This window comes from Lathyrus oleraceus, chromosome 3 (genome assembly GCF_024323335.1).
Source record: "Lathyrus oleraceus cultivar Zhongwan6 chromosome 3, CAAS_Psat_ZW6_1.0, whole genome shotgun sequence".
NCBI classification, from domain to species: Eukaryota; Viridiplantae; Streptophyta; class Magnoliopsida; order Fabales; family Fabaceae; genus Lathyrus; species Lathyrus oleraceus.
In genome coordinates this window covers 149,195,628-149,212,851 of record NC_066581.1, presented here as the reverse complement: position 1 = coordinate 149,212,851, position 17,224 = coordinate 149,195,628, and the positions used below count along the sequence as shown (strand labels likewise).

At 39.1% G+C, this 17,224-nt stretch overlaps 2 non-coding genes across 2 annotated transcripts; both read right to left on the bottom strand.

The window, feature by feature from the left end:
• Positions 1 to 6,816: 6,816 nt before the first annotated feature.
• Positions 6,817 to 6,923, bottom strand: LOC127132963 (small nucleolar RNA R71). Its single transcript, XR_007806965.1, has one exon. It is a non-coding gene; the product is annotated as a small nucleolar RNA R71 (small nucleolar RNA).
• A 9,269-nt stretch (positions 6,924 to 16,192) lies between these two features.
• Positions 16,193 to 16,299, bottom strand: LOC127133588 (small nucleolar RNA R71). The gene has a single exon (XR_007807542.1). It is a non-coding gene; the product is annotated as a small nucleolar RNA R71 (small nucleolar RNA).
• Positions 16,300 to 17,224: the final 925 nt, after the last annotated feature.

Sequence of the window (17,224 nt, the reverse complement as noted above, 5' to 3'; positions counted from 1 at the left end):
CCAAATGGAGCGATAGAGATAAATGGAAAAACGAGCGAACCATTTACAATAAACGACAAGCGTTTGAAACATTACCACAACATTGACAACAATGATTTCATCGCAAATCTAAAGCTTGCAGAGCTGCCCGCTCATTCACAAGAATAACATCTATTATATTTCTGTCGAGCTTACGACAATAAACAAAGCGCTTGGTGGGAGACAACCCATACTCTATCTTTAACTATTTAATTTAATTATCTAAATTTATGATTATTACTACTGCTTATTTTTCATCCTTTCGTTCTTTCTTATTTCTCATAAAGTCAATCGGTATCTTTCTTTATTATTAACCATTACTAACTTAATGCTATTATCTATTTGATTTTATCTAGCTACTGACCATCATAATGCAACAAGTAGATTACATGGATATAGTCTTTAGAGGCAGAGCTCAAAGGAGACGTTTTGAGGCTCTAGCTCAGAGAGAAATGGCACTAACCTTATACCCAGATGGACACACCATGACCAAATTAGGTATAAGAGACAATGTTATGTTCCTAATTAACCAACTAGGCTGGGACACCTTTGTTATCAAAAGAAAATTTAGTTCCTACAGTAGGTTGACTTTAGAATTCCTAAGCTACCTAGTTTACCGGCCAAACCATGGTATGGGATTTAACAAAGACCTCATCACCTTTAGGTTGTTCGATAATGACTACCGCTACACCCATAGAGAAATAGCTGAACTCCTATGATGCCCTAATGGTCCTGATACCTTTACCATTACCCAGGAAGACAGGCTTGTAGACCTTGAATTAGATCACTTTTGGGGTAGCATCACAGGAAACGACCATCCCGAGTTGGACCTTATGCATTCTGAGAACATCCATAACCCTACCATTCATTACTTTCATAAGATCCTACCTCACACCTTATTTTGAAAGGAACAGAACAGAACCTTCGTGTCCAAAGACGAACTCTTTATAATGTACTGTGCATCACATGCCCGACCTGTTAGCGCCACTACATTCATGATAGCTAATTTGTACCGTATAGCACAGGATAACCATAGACCAATCTCAGTGGGAGGCTTAGTGACCATGATAGCAAATGCCATGGGACTGAAACACCCATTCGTCAAGCTTATACGACCTATGAACATCCGATTTTGCTTCAACACCATTATCATTAGGAACCTAGGTCCGAATGTGTTTGAATTTCTAATTAACCGCTAAGTAGTACACCTGTTTACCCTGCCAAACCATAGGACGAGTGTACATGATAGGAACAACTGGCTCTATGATTTGGATGGACCACCAGATGCACCACCTTTTCCTCCAAAGACACCCCAAATCTACGACCACTATGACACTTATCTCTCTGACGCTGAATCACACACCCCAGTTATACGTGCTGCACCTCTCACCGATCATGTTGTTGTCATCGAAGCTGTTCAGAGAGACGTCGCCAATCTGAGAGGCGAGCTAAGCACCCTGCACGTGGAATTCCACGACTTTATGGATGTAGCGACAGAGGACCTGGATCATATTTTATTTTATTGAATATTACCGATTCACTGACATTTATTTTATTTTCTTGTTTGGAATTTTATTGTTGTTTTTACACATTTGGAATTTATTTAATTAGTTCACTTCTTTTTTCCAGTAGACGAATTATATCATCTTTCCCCGTCTACCCCATTCTTTTATTTTTCAATTTTGCGTTTTAATGTAATTTTACCATATCTAGTTTCTCATTCCTACCTATATATTATGTTGGTTTTCTTCTAACTAATTATTAAACTATAATGCCGGTAAATTAAAATTCAAATGAACATTATGGTCAAAGCAATAAAGAGGTCCACACATGGGAACAAAGCACACTGCATGTGGCGCCCATGTGAAGATTGTGGCGCCCGCCACAAGTCCCTAGTGGCGCCTGCCACGAGCATAAAAAGTGGCGACAACTACTACATTGTCGTTCACGTGCACGCTGCTGTACTATTTGTCAAATCAAATCCCTTAATTGCTTTTTCCCTTGCACGCTAGATAATGTATTAAAGCCTTTCCAACCATTTTCAAATTATTTGACCAAGGCATTGAAGACCGTAAATGAAATTTATTTCATTGATAATTTTCCATCCACCATCATCTTTATATAAACCACCAATATTATCTCACCAAATCACACCTCTCATAAACATAATTATACTCTTTCTTGTTACTGCATTACACAAGAAGTGTAAAATTCATCATGACATCGATGAGGGAATACGAAATAGTGTTCAGAAACGGAGAGCCAAGTGAGTTTCAGGAAGAGACGTACACGACTCTAAGCGCAAGAAAGATCGAATCAACAAGGTATGCCGATGAACCTTGTTTATTTGCCTTAGGAATGTTAGATACTGTTAACCATATGCTAGGCACTTCAAATTTAAATTATTTCCTATCTCTTAAGGATCCTATATATGCTCAATTAACACTAGAATTTCTAAGTTCGTTAATTTTTAGTCCCACACCCAACACAAACTGCTCCAGTGGGACTGTCCAGTTTCGTGTATTCAACATCGAATATGCCTTTACATTTTCCCAACTAGAGGAACTGCTACAATTTCCCCATGGGGATGGCGTAGTAAGTGAGGTCCCAGATACTGAGGGTTGGCAACACGCCTTTCAACCATTTTGGTAACCGGTACAGTAACCCATAGTTTTGAAAGAAACAAAGCCACTTTAATTCACAACCCCGCTATTCGATATTTCCGACAAATATTGACGTCCACAATTTTTGGCCGAGCAAATTCTAACAAGGTGAACGAAAAAGAACTCTTTTATTTGTTCGCCACATTTTTGCCACAAAAGGTGAATACCGTCCCTTTTATGCTATCTAACACGCAGTCCATTGTCAATGCGAAGAGAGGGCCAATTATTTTTGGAGGTTTAATAACCTCCATAGCCAGAGTCCTAGGACTTGAAGAAAAATTATCCAGGCTAACCTCACTCCCACATCATGCCATTAGCATAGACATGGCAAGGAACATGAAATTGGTAAAACGAAGGGGAGACGGTAAGTTTAATTTAATAATTGCAAATAATGTCTTACAAGATTTCATCCTTCCAAATCCATCTCGCACAGATGTGCGTAACCCGGAAAATTGTTGTTATATTAATGATCCGGTGCCTAACCAAGTTCCCGCGCACATTCCTGAGAATGTAGCTGCTAACGGGGACACCGATGAGGATTACCTTCCGAAGCAAGCTGCTCCCGCTACTGACCCACACACCACACACATGCCATATGAAAATGTTGCAGGTACATCCTCCAACCAAAGACCCAAAAGAAGAAATGTGGCACCAACCACCCTTGATGATATCTATGCTGAACTGCTGCAGTGTAGCGATTTAGACGCTCAGTGCGACCTACAAATCCAAAACATGAAAGCTCAGCAAACTGAAATGATGAAAATCATCACCAAATGCAGCATGATCAGCACGACTACGCTTTCAGAACCGAACAGAACATGTCTGGTTTGATTGATGAAATGGAAGCATTGACAGTGCGTGTGGAAGATCTCCAGGACTATACGCCACCTCACCAGCCAGGAAACGATGGACGTCCACGTACACGTGGCAGAAGGCACCAGTAGCAAGATACCCAGGTTCTACCTCTCTCTCCCATCTTATGTCATTGCATTAGGGACAATGCGCAGTTTAAGTATGGGGGAGGAAGCTTTACCGCTTTTATTTATCGCTTTCTAGGTAGATTTAAATTATTGTTATTTCCTTTTGTTATTTTATTTTTGTTAAGTGTTAGTTGAGTCAAATATCAGTGTGCTGTCGAGTCTTTATGCGTGGTTTCCGTTATTTACTAATTCTCCTATTTGCTTAAGTCATACAATTTTTTTTTTTGCAAAAATCTAGACTTAGAGATACAGTGCATCTTTTGAAAATTCTAACCTATAAATAAAACTGAGGTTAAATTGTAGAGATTTGGAAAAACTTTATAAGATCGATATCGTTTTAACACCTTAAATCTCCCAAGTATAAGATCGATTTGAGTAATTGTCATGCCATAGCCTTAAATTCTATCCTTTAATATTCCTTAAGTAGTTTATCTAGCAGTCAATACCATCCTAAGCACACACTACGCAAGAAGTCGATGCAAATAAGTGTATGATCCCAGGCTTAAAAGAAGAAAAGATTACGAAATATATGAAAAATGTTATTCCTTCTAAGTTAGGTGACCCTCACCCGGTCATTTAGCCCAATTGTATAACCATCTTTAACTGTTATTTGAGCCAAAGTGTGAAAAAGAAAGAAAGAAATAATGATGAGATCATAGTCACTAACAGATTATCTTGCTATGAATGTGAAAGGATAACGGGCTTAATGTGATTGCGCCAGAATGAAAAAGGATAAAAAGAAGGTTTAGTAAGATAGGTTTAGGCATGACGACATGATTCAGATTGGTTTGTATAGGAGGGAGACTTATGGTTGCAATATTACGACTATGTGTTCCAACGATACCCTTAGTATGGAAGTGAGTACCTGTTAATGCAATTTTTAACTAAAGTAAAGTTTATAGACTAGAATGAGTATCCGAATGCAACTGTGCCTTTTACGAGCCTTGATACTTTATTCTGCAAAGTAATTACCAAACTTTTTATTCATATACGCAGTATTTGCTTGAGGACAAGCAAAGGTGTAAGTATGGGGGAGTTTGATAACGCGAAAACGTATTTTTGGCTTCACATGCATTGCTTTTTACTTGATTAACACTTATTATTACATAGTATTTTATGTTTATTGTAGGTATTTATCGAATAAAAGGTTTATAAGAAAGAAAAGTGGAAAATAGCAAAAAGGAAATAAAAATAGAAGAAAATGGAGAAAAATAGAGAGTATGGGCCCACCACACCAAATGGGCTTGTGACGCCCATCACTTGGATGTGTGGCGCCCGCCACATGATCCAAAGAGAGTGGTGGCGCCCGCCACAAAGAATGGAAGATTATGGCGCTCATCCCTCAAAATGTGGCGCTCACCACGGAGTCCAAAACTAGGGTTGTGGCAACCGCCACAACCCCGTCTTCCCTACTTTTTCTCCATGATATTAGCCACGATTCCACTCACCTTTTGGCTACAATTTAGGGAAGTTGAAACTATATAAAGGAGGGTTGTTTCTCCTTAGGGTTGTCTTCTTTTCCATCGTACGCTTAATTTTTTTAGTCAGATTTTTTTGGTTAGTTTCCTAGGCAGTTTTTCCTACTTTGTAAAAGTGATAGTTTCTCCACATCGGGGACTATTGCAATTTATTGTTTACGCGTTTAAATTCAATTGTAACGATTACTCATTGCCAAAGCCTGCCGACATTATTTTATTTGAAGAATCAAGATTCAGTTCCAGTTCTCAATTCATAATCCAGGTTTTATTTTGATTGCTATTTTATTTACTTATGCCTTATTGTATGTTTGATTTTCCGAATACCATTTCTGTTACCGGATCCATGTCCGGCTAAACCCTTAGGTATCGGTGAAACGACGAGATTCATAAATAGTCGGTGTTGGTTTTAATAAAACTTATTTTTTCCGGTTTTTAGTTTCTTATTTTAATCAAACTATTTTTCGTACGAGAGTACAAAATAAACAAAGGTTACGGTCAATAAGAACGAGAGTTTGAGATTTTAACCAAATAGTTGAAACTAAACATTAATCCTAAACACAACGAGAGCGCTTTAGGATTAATTATACTTTATTCATATTCAAAAAATACTTTTAAATTCATAATGAGACCGCGATAGCCAAGCATTCTGGTTTAAGAGTATGGCCAGAGTCAATAAGACGAGAGTGTGAGACTAAGTCCTTTTTATAAATAATTTCTACTGAAGAATATTTTGACAAAAAAGATTACACCAACTATCTATCGAATCCTCGGAGTTTGATGCGTTACATACCGATATCCCTTTATCATATATCTTTATTAATCTTCTATTTACGTTATAGTTATTTCTCTTCATCCCTCCAATCTTAGAAGGATCATCAACCTTAGATTTACATAGTAACATTAGATAATGATACATTCGATTATTAGTCCTTGTGGGTTCAATAATCTTTAAAACTACGCGATAGGACTGTGCACTTGCAGTCACGATTCCCATAGACTTACTAAGTCGCGATCAAGTTTTTGGCGCCGTTGCCGGGGACTAATTTAGTAGATATTGTAATCCAATGTTGCCTAGTATAGACTAAGGCAAAAAATTCTATTTCCCTTTCTACATTTGTCGAGTATATGCCAAGTACTCGCTCTCAAGGCGAGAAGTTAAAGCTACCGTTCGACGAACCTAAGCCTTATCTTAGATTAGGACGCCATATACAATATTTGATACGAGAACATCGTATCAAGCTAAATCTTCTCGATCCTACAATCCCTATTCCTGAACTAGTTATTCAACCAGAGATGGCCGAAGGACCGCAAAACCGTCCTCTTAAGTACTATGCAATACCTTCGCAGGATGAACCGCATAACAACATCGCTTCCCCTGCCATCGAGGTCAATAATTACGAGCTAAAACCTTCGTTGTTGTCAGCCGTACAACAAAACCATTTTTTAGGTAGTCCCACGGAGGACCCGAACCTACATTTGTTAGTGTTTTTGCAATACGCAGACACAATGAAAGCAAATGGTGTCAGCCCTGAAGCTACAAGACTACGTATTTTCCCATTCTCATTAAGAGATAAAGCTAGAGCTTGGCTCCAGTCTCTACCATCCAACTCTGTCACTAGATGGAACGAGTTGGAGAAAGTTTTCTTAGCACGATATTTCCCACCTAGTAAGACGGCTATGCTAAGAGCCCAAATAAACGGGTTTAAACAAAAATATAATGAATCACTTTTTGAAGCTTGGGAGAGATACAAAGACATGATGAGGCTTTGTCCACATCACGGTCTAGAAGAATGGTTGATCATCCATACCTTTTACAACAGTCTCTTGCACAACACAAGATTGACAATAGACACCGCCGTAGGTGGCACACTAATGGATAAACCCTACAATGAGGCCTATCAACTTATTGAAAGTATGGCCCAAAATCATTACCAGTGGGGAAGCGAAAGAACCTCCATAGGGAAACCTCCAACGAAAGGCGACATGTACGAATTAAGCATTCTTGACCATGTCAACGCCAAGGTAGACACTCTTACTCAAAAGATAAACAACTTGACCATAACACCCGCAACCACCATGGCTGCCGTAGCACCAAACTGCGAGATATGCGGAGTTCCGGGGCATGCTTCCCCAGAATGTCAACTCTTGACAGGAACCTCCACAGACCAGGTGAACTATGCTCAAGGAAACCCTTACTCAAACACCTATAACCCAAGTTGGAAGAACCATCCTAATTTTTCGTACAAAAACAATAATGCATTGTATGCACCTAACCAAGCACCTGCTGTACCACCAGGATATCATAAAGCTGCCACAAATACTCAAAATGCTCCTAGGAAGTCAAACATAGAAATAATGATGGAAAAATTCATAGCTACCCAAGCCCAAACAAATAAGGATTTCCTAAATCAAAACATACATACTAGTGAGCAAATCAAGCAGTTAGCAAACAAGGTAGATGCGTTAGCCACCCATAACAAAATGTTGGAAACACAAATCTCGCAAGTGGCTCATCAACAAGCACCTATTATTGCTCATGCAGGCACATTCCCTAGACAGTCGCAACCAAACCCAAAGGTCATGCAAATGTTAATATACTACGAAGTGGGACAGAACTAGATGGACCGACCGACCCTAGAATTCAAAACCCATCCATGCACCAAGACCCTGGTAAAGAAACTGAGAAGGAAGACGATCAAGAGGAAGATAAAAACAAGGAGGCCGTAGAGAAGGAAGAACCTTATGTGCCTCCACCACCGTATAAACCCCTTATCCCTTATCCTCAAAGACTTGTTAAATTTAAAAGTGTAGGGCAATTTAAAAAATTCGTAGAGCTTCTAAAACAATTGAATATCATAATACCCTTTACAGAAGCCATCACTCAAATGCTCTTATATGCTAAGTTTCTCAAGGAAATCTTATCTAACAAGAAGAAGATAGAGGATAACGAGACCGTTACACTTACTGCTGAGTGTAGCGCCATAATACAAAACAATATGCCTCATAAGCTGAAATACCCAGGTAGTTTCTCCATACCCTGTGTAATCGGAAAGTTTGTCATAGACAAAGCACTATGCGACTTAGGAGCCAGTATTAGCTTAATGCCCTTGTCCATATGCGAAAGACTAAAAATGGGAGAGCTAAGACCTACGAGGATGTCCGTACAACTTGCGGATCGTTTTGTTAAATTTCCCGTAAGTATGCTAGAAAACGTTCCGGTACGCATAGGACAATTCTATATTCCTACTGATTTTATAATCATGGACATAAAATAAGATTCCAACATCCCTATCATATTAGGAAGACCATTCCTAGCTACAGCCGGAGCTATTGTAGATGTTAAAAAAGGCAAGCTAACATTTGAAGTCGGTGAGGAAAAAGTCGAATTCATTTTGATGCAATTCCTAAAGGCACCAACTATAGATGATACATGTTGTCTACTAGATGTCATCGACGAATGTATAAGAGAAATGGAGAATGAACAAACATCATACTCCAAAATATTGAAAATTCAAGGGCTCCTACTTTTGAAGATGAAAATTGGAGTGAGGAATACCAAGATGATAGCCTGAGCGAATGCCTGGCACTAATGCCTGATCATATGCCTTGCCCAAAGAAACTAGCCCTAGAACTTAAGACGTTACCCAAAAACCTAAGGTACGAATTCCTAGACACTGAACTTGAGCGACCTGTAATAGTCAATGAAGACTTAGGGTAGATAGAGACCGAAAAGCTCCTACACGTTTTGAGAAAATATCCAATTACTTTAGGCTACAATATCTCAGATCTAAAAGGAATAAGGCCTTCCATATGCATGCATCGCATAATGCTAGAGGAAGATAGTAAGACCTCTAGAGAACATCAAAGAAGGATAAATCCCATTCAGAGTGATGTAGTAAAGAAAGAAGTGCAAAACCTATTAGAAGCAGGTATTATCTACCCGATATCCGATAGTTAATGGGTCATCCTAGTACATGTCATACCAAAGAAGGGAGGCGTCACAGTTGTTAATAATGAAAAAGGAGAATCTATAGCACAAAGAGTGGTTACTGGAAGTAGAATGTGTATTGATTATAGAAAATTAAACAAATCCACTCAGAAGGATCATTTTTCTTTACCGTTTATCGATCAAATGCTTGAACGATTGGCTAAGCATTCTCACTTCTGCTACTTAGACGGTTATTCGGGATTTTTCGAAATTCCTATTCATCCTGACGACCAAGAGAAAACGAACTTCACATGTCCCTATGGTACATTCACCTACCGACGAATACCATTTGGACTATGTAATGCTCCCGCAACATTCCAAAGATGCATGATGTCAATTTTTGCTGGTTTTATAGATAACATCGTGGAAGTCTTCATGGACGATTTCTCTGTATGCGGACAGAGCTTTGAAGGTTGTTTATCGAATCTTGAAATGATGCTAAAAAGATGCGTAAAAGTGAATCTCGTGTTAAACTGGGAAAAATGCCATTTCATGGTCCGACAAGGGATCGTACTCGGACACATAGTATCCGATAAGGGGATTGAAGCCGACAAGACCAAAATAGAAGTTATAGAAAACCTTCAACCTCCGAAGACCGTAAGAGAAATACGAAGCTTCTTAGGACACGCCGATTTCTATCGGCGATTCATTAAAGATTTCTCAAAAATCACCAAACCACTGACTGGATTATTGATGAAAGATGCCGAATTCATCTTTGATGACAAATTCCTAGCGGCATTTGAACAACTGAAAACATCTCTTATTACCGCATCTATCATACAACCGCCCGATTGGAGATTACCCTTTGAAATCATGTGTGACACTAGTGACTATGTTGTAGGCGTAATCTTAGGACAAAGAAGGGATAAGAAACTTCATGCAATATACTATGCAAGTAGAACCCTAGACCCTACACATATGAACTACGCCACCACAGAAAAGGAACTTTTAGCTGTAGTGTTCACTCTGGATAAATTCCATTCCTACCTAGTAGGAGCAAAGATAATTATCTATACCGACCATGCTGCATTTAGGTACCAGTTAAACAAAAAGGACGCCAAACCAAGACTCCTAAGGTAGATATTACTATTACAAGAGTTTGACCTAGAAATCAAGGATAAGAGGGGCACTGAAAACGTTGTGGCCGATCACTTGTCAAGAATGGAAGGTGTTGAACCTGAACGAGTGCCTATAAATGATGATTTCCCGTACGAAAGACTCATAGCCCAAATGGAAATCAATACATCTAAATATGCATTAACCCATAAGGATACCAAACCAAACGAGGCAATGGAAGAAATTTACACTAAAACCACACTGCCATGGTACGCTGACTTCGTCAACTACTTAGCAGCTGGGGTGCTTCCCCCAGACTTGACTTACCAACAAAAGAAAAAAGTCTTTCACGATCTTAAACATTACTATTGGGATGAGCCATTTCTTTTCAAGAGAGGCGCCGACGACATTTTCCGTCGATGTGTCCCCGAAGATGAGGTAGAAAATGTAACCTCCCATTGTCATTCTGCTCCCTATGAGGACATGCAAGAACCTCGAAGACTTGCGCTTAGATCTTGCAAGCCGACCTCTTTTGGCCCACTCTGTGGAAAGATGTCCACATCGCGATCATCAATTGCGACAGGTGTCAACGCACTAGCAACATATCTCGACGCGACGAAATGCCACTTAAAGGCATTTTGGAAGTAGAAGTCTTCGATGTTTAGGGAATCGATTTTATAGGACCGTTCCCATCTTCTTTTAGTAACAACTATATCCTTGTTGCGGTCAATTACATGTCAAAATGGATTGAGGCCATAGCCTCTCCAACGAATGACACATAAGTGGTTATTAGACTCTTTAAGCGTATAATCTTCCCTAGATTCGGTGTGTCGAGACTTGTCATCAGTGATGGTGGCTCCCATTGCATTTCAAGGATTTTTGAAAAGTTATTACTAAAATATGGAGTCCGACACCGTGTAGCAACACCCTATCACCCACAAACGAGTGGGCAAGTAGAAGTATCGAACCGAGAAATTAAACAAATCTTAGAAAAGACGGTTGCCACCTCTACGAAAGATTGGTCCTCAAAATTACACGAAGCCTTGTGGACATATATGACAACTTATAAGACTCTAATAGGAACAACACCTTTTAAGATAGTTTATGGAAAATCATGTCATCTTCCGGTAGAATTAGAACATAAAGCATATTGGGCCATTAAGACCCTTAATATCAATTATACTGCCGTAGGCGAAAAAAGAATATTAGATATCCATGAACTAGAAGAACTTAGACTATATGCGTATGAGAATGCCCAGATCTATAAAGAAAGAACTAAGAACTGGCACGACAATCGCATATTAAGGAAAGAGTTTAAGGAAGGTGACAAAGTGCTTCAGTTTAACTCCCGCCTCAGACTCTTTCCTGGAAAACTTCGTTTTAGGTGGTCCGGTCCCTTTGAAATTACCAATATCTTTCCAAATGGATCCATAGAGATAAAGGGAAAAACGAGCGAACCATTTATAGTAAACGACCAGCGTTTGAAATATTACCACAACATTGACAACAATGATTTCATCGCAAATCTAAAGATTGCAGAGCTGCCTGCTCATTCACAAGAATAACATCTATTCTATTTCTATCGAGTTTACGAAAATAAACAAAGCGCTTGGTTGGAGACTACCCACACTCTATCTTTAACTATTTAATTTAATTATCTAAATTTATGATTATTACTACTGCTTATTTTTCATCCTTTCTTTCTTTCTCATTTCTCATAAAATCAATCATTATCTTTCTTTATTATTAACCATTACTAATGTAATGCTATTATCTACTTGATTTTATCTAGCTACTGACCATCACAATGCAACAAGTAGATTACATGGATATAGTCTTCAGAGGCAGAGTTCAAAGGAGATGTTTTGAGGCTCTAGCTCAGAGAGAAATGACACTAACATTATACCCAGATGGACGCACCATGACCAAATTAGGTATAAGAGACAATGTTATGTTCCTAATTAACCAACTAGGCTGGGACACCTTTGCTATCAAAAGAAAATTTAGTTCCTACAGTAGGTTGACTTTAGAATTCCTAAGCTCCCTAGTTTACCTGCCAAACCATGGTATGGGATTTAACAAAGGCCTCGTCACCTTTAGGTTGTTCAATAATGATTACCGCTACACCCATAGAGAAATAGCTGAACTCCTAGGATGCCCTAATGGTCCTGATACCTTTACCATTACACAGGAAGACAAGCTTGTAGACCTTGAATTAGATCACTTTTGGGGTAGCATCACAGGGAATGACCATCCCGAGCCGGACCTTATGCATTCAGAGAACATCCATAACCCTACCATTTGTTACTTTCATAAGATCCTAGCTCACACCTTATTTGGAAAGGAACAGAACAGAACCTTCGTGTCCAAAGACGAACTCTTTATAATGTAATGTGCATCACATGCCCGACCTGTTAACGCCGCTACATTCATGATAGCTAATTTGTACTGTATAGCACAAGATAACCATAAACCAATCTCAGTGGGAGGCTTAGTGACCATGATAGCAAATGCCATGGGACTGAAACACCCACTCGCCAGGGTTATACGATCTATGAATATTTGATTTTGGTTTAACACCAGTATCATTAGGAACCTAGGTTTGAATGTGTTTGAATTTCTAATTAACCACTAAGTAGTACACCTGTTTACCCTTCCAGACAATAGGACGAGTGTACATGATAGGAACAACTGGCTCTATGTTTTGGATGGACCACCAGATGCACCACCTTCTCCTCCAAAGACACCCCAAATCTATGACCACTATGACACTTATCTCTCTGACGCTGAATCACACGCCCCAGTTATACCTGCTGCACCTCTCACCGATCATGTTACTTCCATCGAAGTTGTTCAGACAGACGTCGCCAATCTGAGAGGCGAGCTAAGCACCTCTCGTTATGGATGTAGTGACAGAGAACCTGGATCATATTTACCAGCACTTCTACTCGTTTGCTCCTCCTACCAGCAGCCCCCGTAATGGCTAATTTTTTCGAATATTACCAATTCACTGACATTTATTTTATTTTCTTGTTTGGAATTTTATTGTTGTTTTTATACATTGGGAATTTATTTAATTACTTCATTTATTTTTTCCAGTAGACGAATTATATCATCTTTTCCCATCTACCCCATTCTTTTATTTTTTAATTTTGCGTTTTAATGTAATTTTACCATATCTCGTTTCTCATTCCTACCTATATATTATGTTGGTTTTCTTCTAACTAATTATTAAACTATGATGCCGGTAAATTAAAACTCAAATGAAAATTATGGTCAAAGCAATAAAGAGGTCCACACATGGGAACAAAGCACACTGCATGTGGCGCCCATGTGAAGATTGTGGCGCCCGCCACAAGTCCCTAGTGGCGCCTGCCACGAGCATAAAAAATGGCGACAACCACTACATTGCCGTTCACGCGTACGCTGTTGTACTATTTGTCACATTAAATCCCTTAATTTCTTTGTCCCTTGCATGCTAGATAATGTATTAAAGCCTTTTCAACCATTTTCAAATTCTTTGACCGAGACATTGAAGATCGTAAATGAAATTTATTTCATTGATCAATTTCCAACCACCATCATCTCTATATAAACCACCAACATAATCTCACCAAACCACACCTCTCATAAACATAATTCTACTCTTTGTTGTTACTACATTACACGAGAAGTGTAAAATTCATCATGGCACCGATGAGGGAATACGAAATAGTGTTCAGAAATGGAGAGCCATGTGAGTTACAGGAAGAGACGTATGATCACACTAAAATTTACGTATTTTCGACTCCGATTTCACATGCATTCTAGTTGTTTTATTATCATTTTGTTGTGTTATTACTGTGTTTTCCTTTGTTTTCAGATTTTTACTTTAATCGGAGCCCCGATCGAGAAAAGGAGCGAAAAAGGGCTAAAAACCCTAAAATTCAGCATTTTGTGCTTATGGCCTACCCCATGGCGGGCGCCACAGACCAAGCCATGACGTGTCCAAGTCCAACTTCCTCAACTCCCACGTTTCCCCACTACATCCACTAAGGCGCCCCACTTTGTGCTTATGGCGGGCGCCATAGCCTTGTGGCGGGCGCCACAAGAAGGAAACGGTTTCCTCTATTTTCAAGTTGAAGGGCATCCAAGTCAATTCCACTTTTTTTATTTGCTTATAAATAGAAACGTGAATTCAGTTTTACAACCATCCAAACCTAGAACAGAGGCAAACTCAGAAGCAAATTTGTTTCACTTAGGCATATATTCAGTATTTTATAGTGGTAATCGCTTCGCATTGGAGTGTTACCACAATTGTGTAATCAAGTCTGTGATAGAGTCTGTAATCGAGTTTGGAGCACTTTGGAAGGAAGTTAATTCTGCCGCCATTTTTTTTCCGCATTGCAATTTACTCAGTCCTCCGATTGGAGCAGGTTTTTATTACTCGCCTTTACTTTATTTATTTCCCGCACTCGCCTTTACTTTATTTATTTCCTCGCAATCGCTTTTACTTTATTTATTTCCTCGCACTCGCTTTACTTTATTTATTTCCTCGCACTCGCTTTACTTTATTTATTTCCTCGCACTCGCTTTTACTTTATTTATTTCCCGCACTCGCTTTAAATTATTTACTTTCCGCACTCGCACTACTTTTATTTATTTTAATGCACTTTTACTTTACCATGTCTAACTAAATTTATAAGGTTAGAATGTAAGGATCGTAATTGAACCAGTAATCCGTACAATTGTTTGTAGAAACACTTAAGGGCTATTTTAACTTTCAAATTAAGTTTTCCCGCACTTCAATTCCGTTGGGTAAGACCAAAAGCCGTCCAACGTCTTTATAAACTTAATTGTTTTTAACTATTTCAAAAACAACGAAAGCGCTTTGTCTAGTTCATTAGGAGTTTTTAACATTAAGAAGAAAAGAGATTTTAAAACTATTTTCGGACGCGTTTATAAGTTTAGAGTCTGGTTCGTGAGAACCTCTTTTGGTTAAGAAATCCAGGTTATAATACTTTTCAACTTAGTCAAGATACTATATTTCTTAAAAATAGGTTTACTACTCTAACGCAATGCGCGCCTTTTTATAAGTGACAATAAGAGGGTTTGATTAGGGAGTACAACTCTGTTATGAATACGCGAAAGCGACAGTTCCTATTAAATTAGTTCTTTTCAAAGTAGGAAACATTGCCCATAAGTAATTCTATTAGCAAGTACTTGGATTATTAATTGATTACGTGAATTACATTGGACCCTGTCTTTATTAATTATATTCTATTTTCAATACTTTACTTTTCATTGCACACAACAAAAACACCTATTTCGATTGCCTTTGATAAACACCATAACAACAGATAACGATAGATTGACACTTGGTCTCTGTGGATTCGATAATCTTTTATATTACTCTGACGCGTTCGTATACTTGCGAAAAGCACGCATCAAGTTTTTGGCGCCGTTGCCGGGGACCAATTTCGTCAAATTTCATTTTCCTACTGTTATATCGTTTAGACTTAGGTTATTTCCCGCCGGTCGATGCGAAGAACTCGCAGCACCGGAAGTTTAAGCTTAGTATACCCTCTGGCGGAACCTGAACGTTACGCTCGTGCACGTTTATTCTTTCATAGAATTAAGAGAGCTATGGCCGAAGATCAAAACCAAAGACCTCTTCAGGACTTCGCTCAACCATCTAACGAAGAACCTAGTTCAAGTATAGTAAACCCAATCATCCCAGCCAATAATTTTGAACTTAAACCATCCCTGTTACAACTAGTGCAACAGAGACAATTCGCGGGTCTCGCTACCGAGAACCCTAACCAGCATTTAAAAATATTTCTTCAATTAGCAGATACTTTTAAAACCAATGGAGCTTCTCCTGAGGCAATACGTTTAAGATTATTTCCTTTTTCCCTCAGAGATAAAGCGCGATCATGGTTAGATTCCCTTCCACCCAATTCCATTACGACTTGGGATAACCTTAGAAGAGTTTTTCTTGCTAGATATTTTCCCCCGAGTAAGACCGCCGTTCTTCGAAACCATATAACTAGATTTACCCAAAACCATGGAGAATCGCTGTTCGAAGCTTGGGGGAGATATAAAGAGTTGTTACGAGCATGCCCACATCATGGTTTAGAAAATTGGTTAATCATTCAAACCTTCTATAATGGACTTCATTACAACACAAAGATGACCATCGACGTTGCCGCAGGCGGTGCTCTGATGAACAAACCTTATCCTGAAGCTAGTGCCCTCATTGAAGATATGGCTCAAAACCATCAATCATGGGGAGTCGAACGAGCGACAGTTGAGAAGAAGGAAGCCCAAGGAGGAGTGCATGAACTAATCTCTATAGACATGATGCAAGCTAAAATGGACGCATTAGCCCTTAAAGTCGAGCATATGTACACGAACCCGAATACTGTAGCCGCAGTTTCGTCGGATTGTGAGATATGTGGAACCCAAGGACACCAATCCGCAGAATGCAGTCTATTAAACGAAACCCACTCTGAGCAAGTGAACTACACCCAAGGGAACCCATATTCGAATACCTATAACCCTGGATGGAGGAATCACCCTAACTTCTCCTATAAAAACAATAACCCTATTCAAAATAATGCACCTCCGAGACCTAGTTATCAAGCCCCTAGATCAAATCGACCTATGCAACCTGTACCACCGAAACCGAGCCTTGAGAAAATTATGGAAAATTTTATCACCGCTCAAACCCAACAAAACAAGGAGTTCATGAACCAAAACATTCATGTTAACGAATTGATTACTCAGTTAGGAACCAAGGTTGACCAAATAGTTACTCATACAAAGATGCTTGAAACCCAGATCTCTCAGGTAGCCTTAAACCAAGCCCCTCAGACTACACCTGGAGGACAATTCCCTGGACAACCTCAACAAAATCTGAGAGGACAAGCCAATGCCATTACCCTACGAAGTGGGAACGCTTATGATGAGCCACCAAACCCAAGATTAAGTGAACCCGAAACTTCTAAGGAATGTACCAAACCCCCGGACGAAGTAAAGGAACCAAAGGAATCTGAAAAC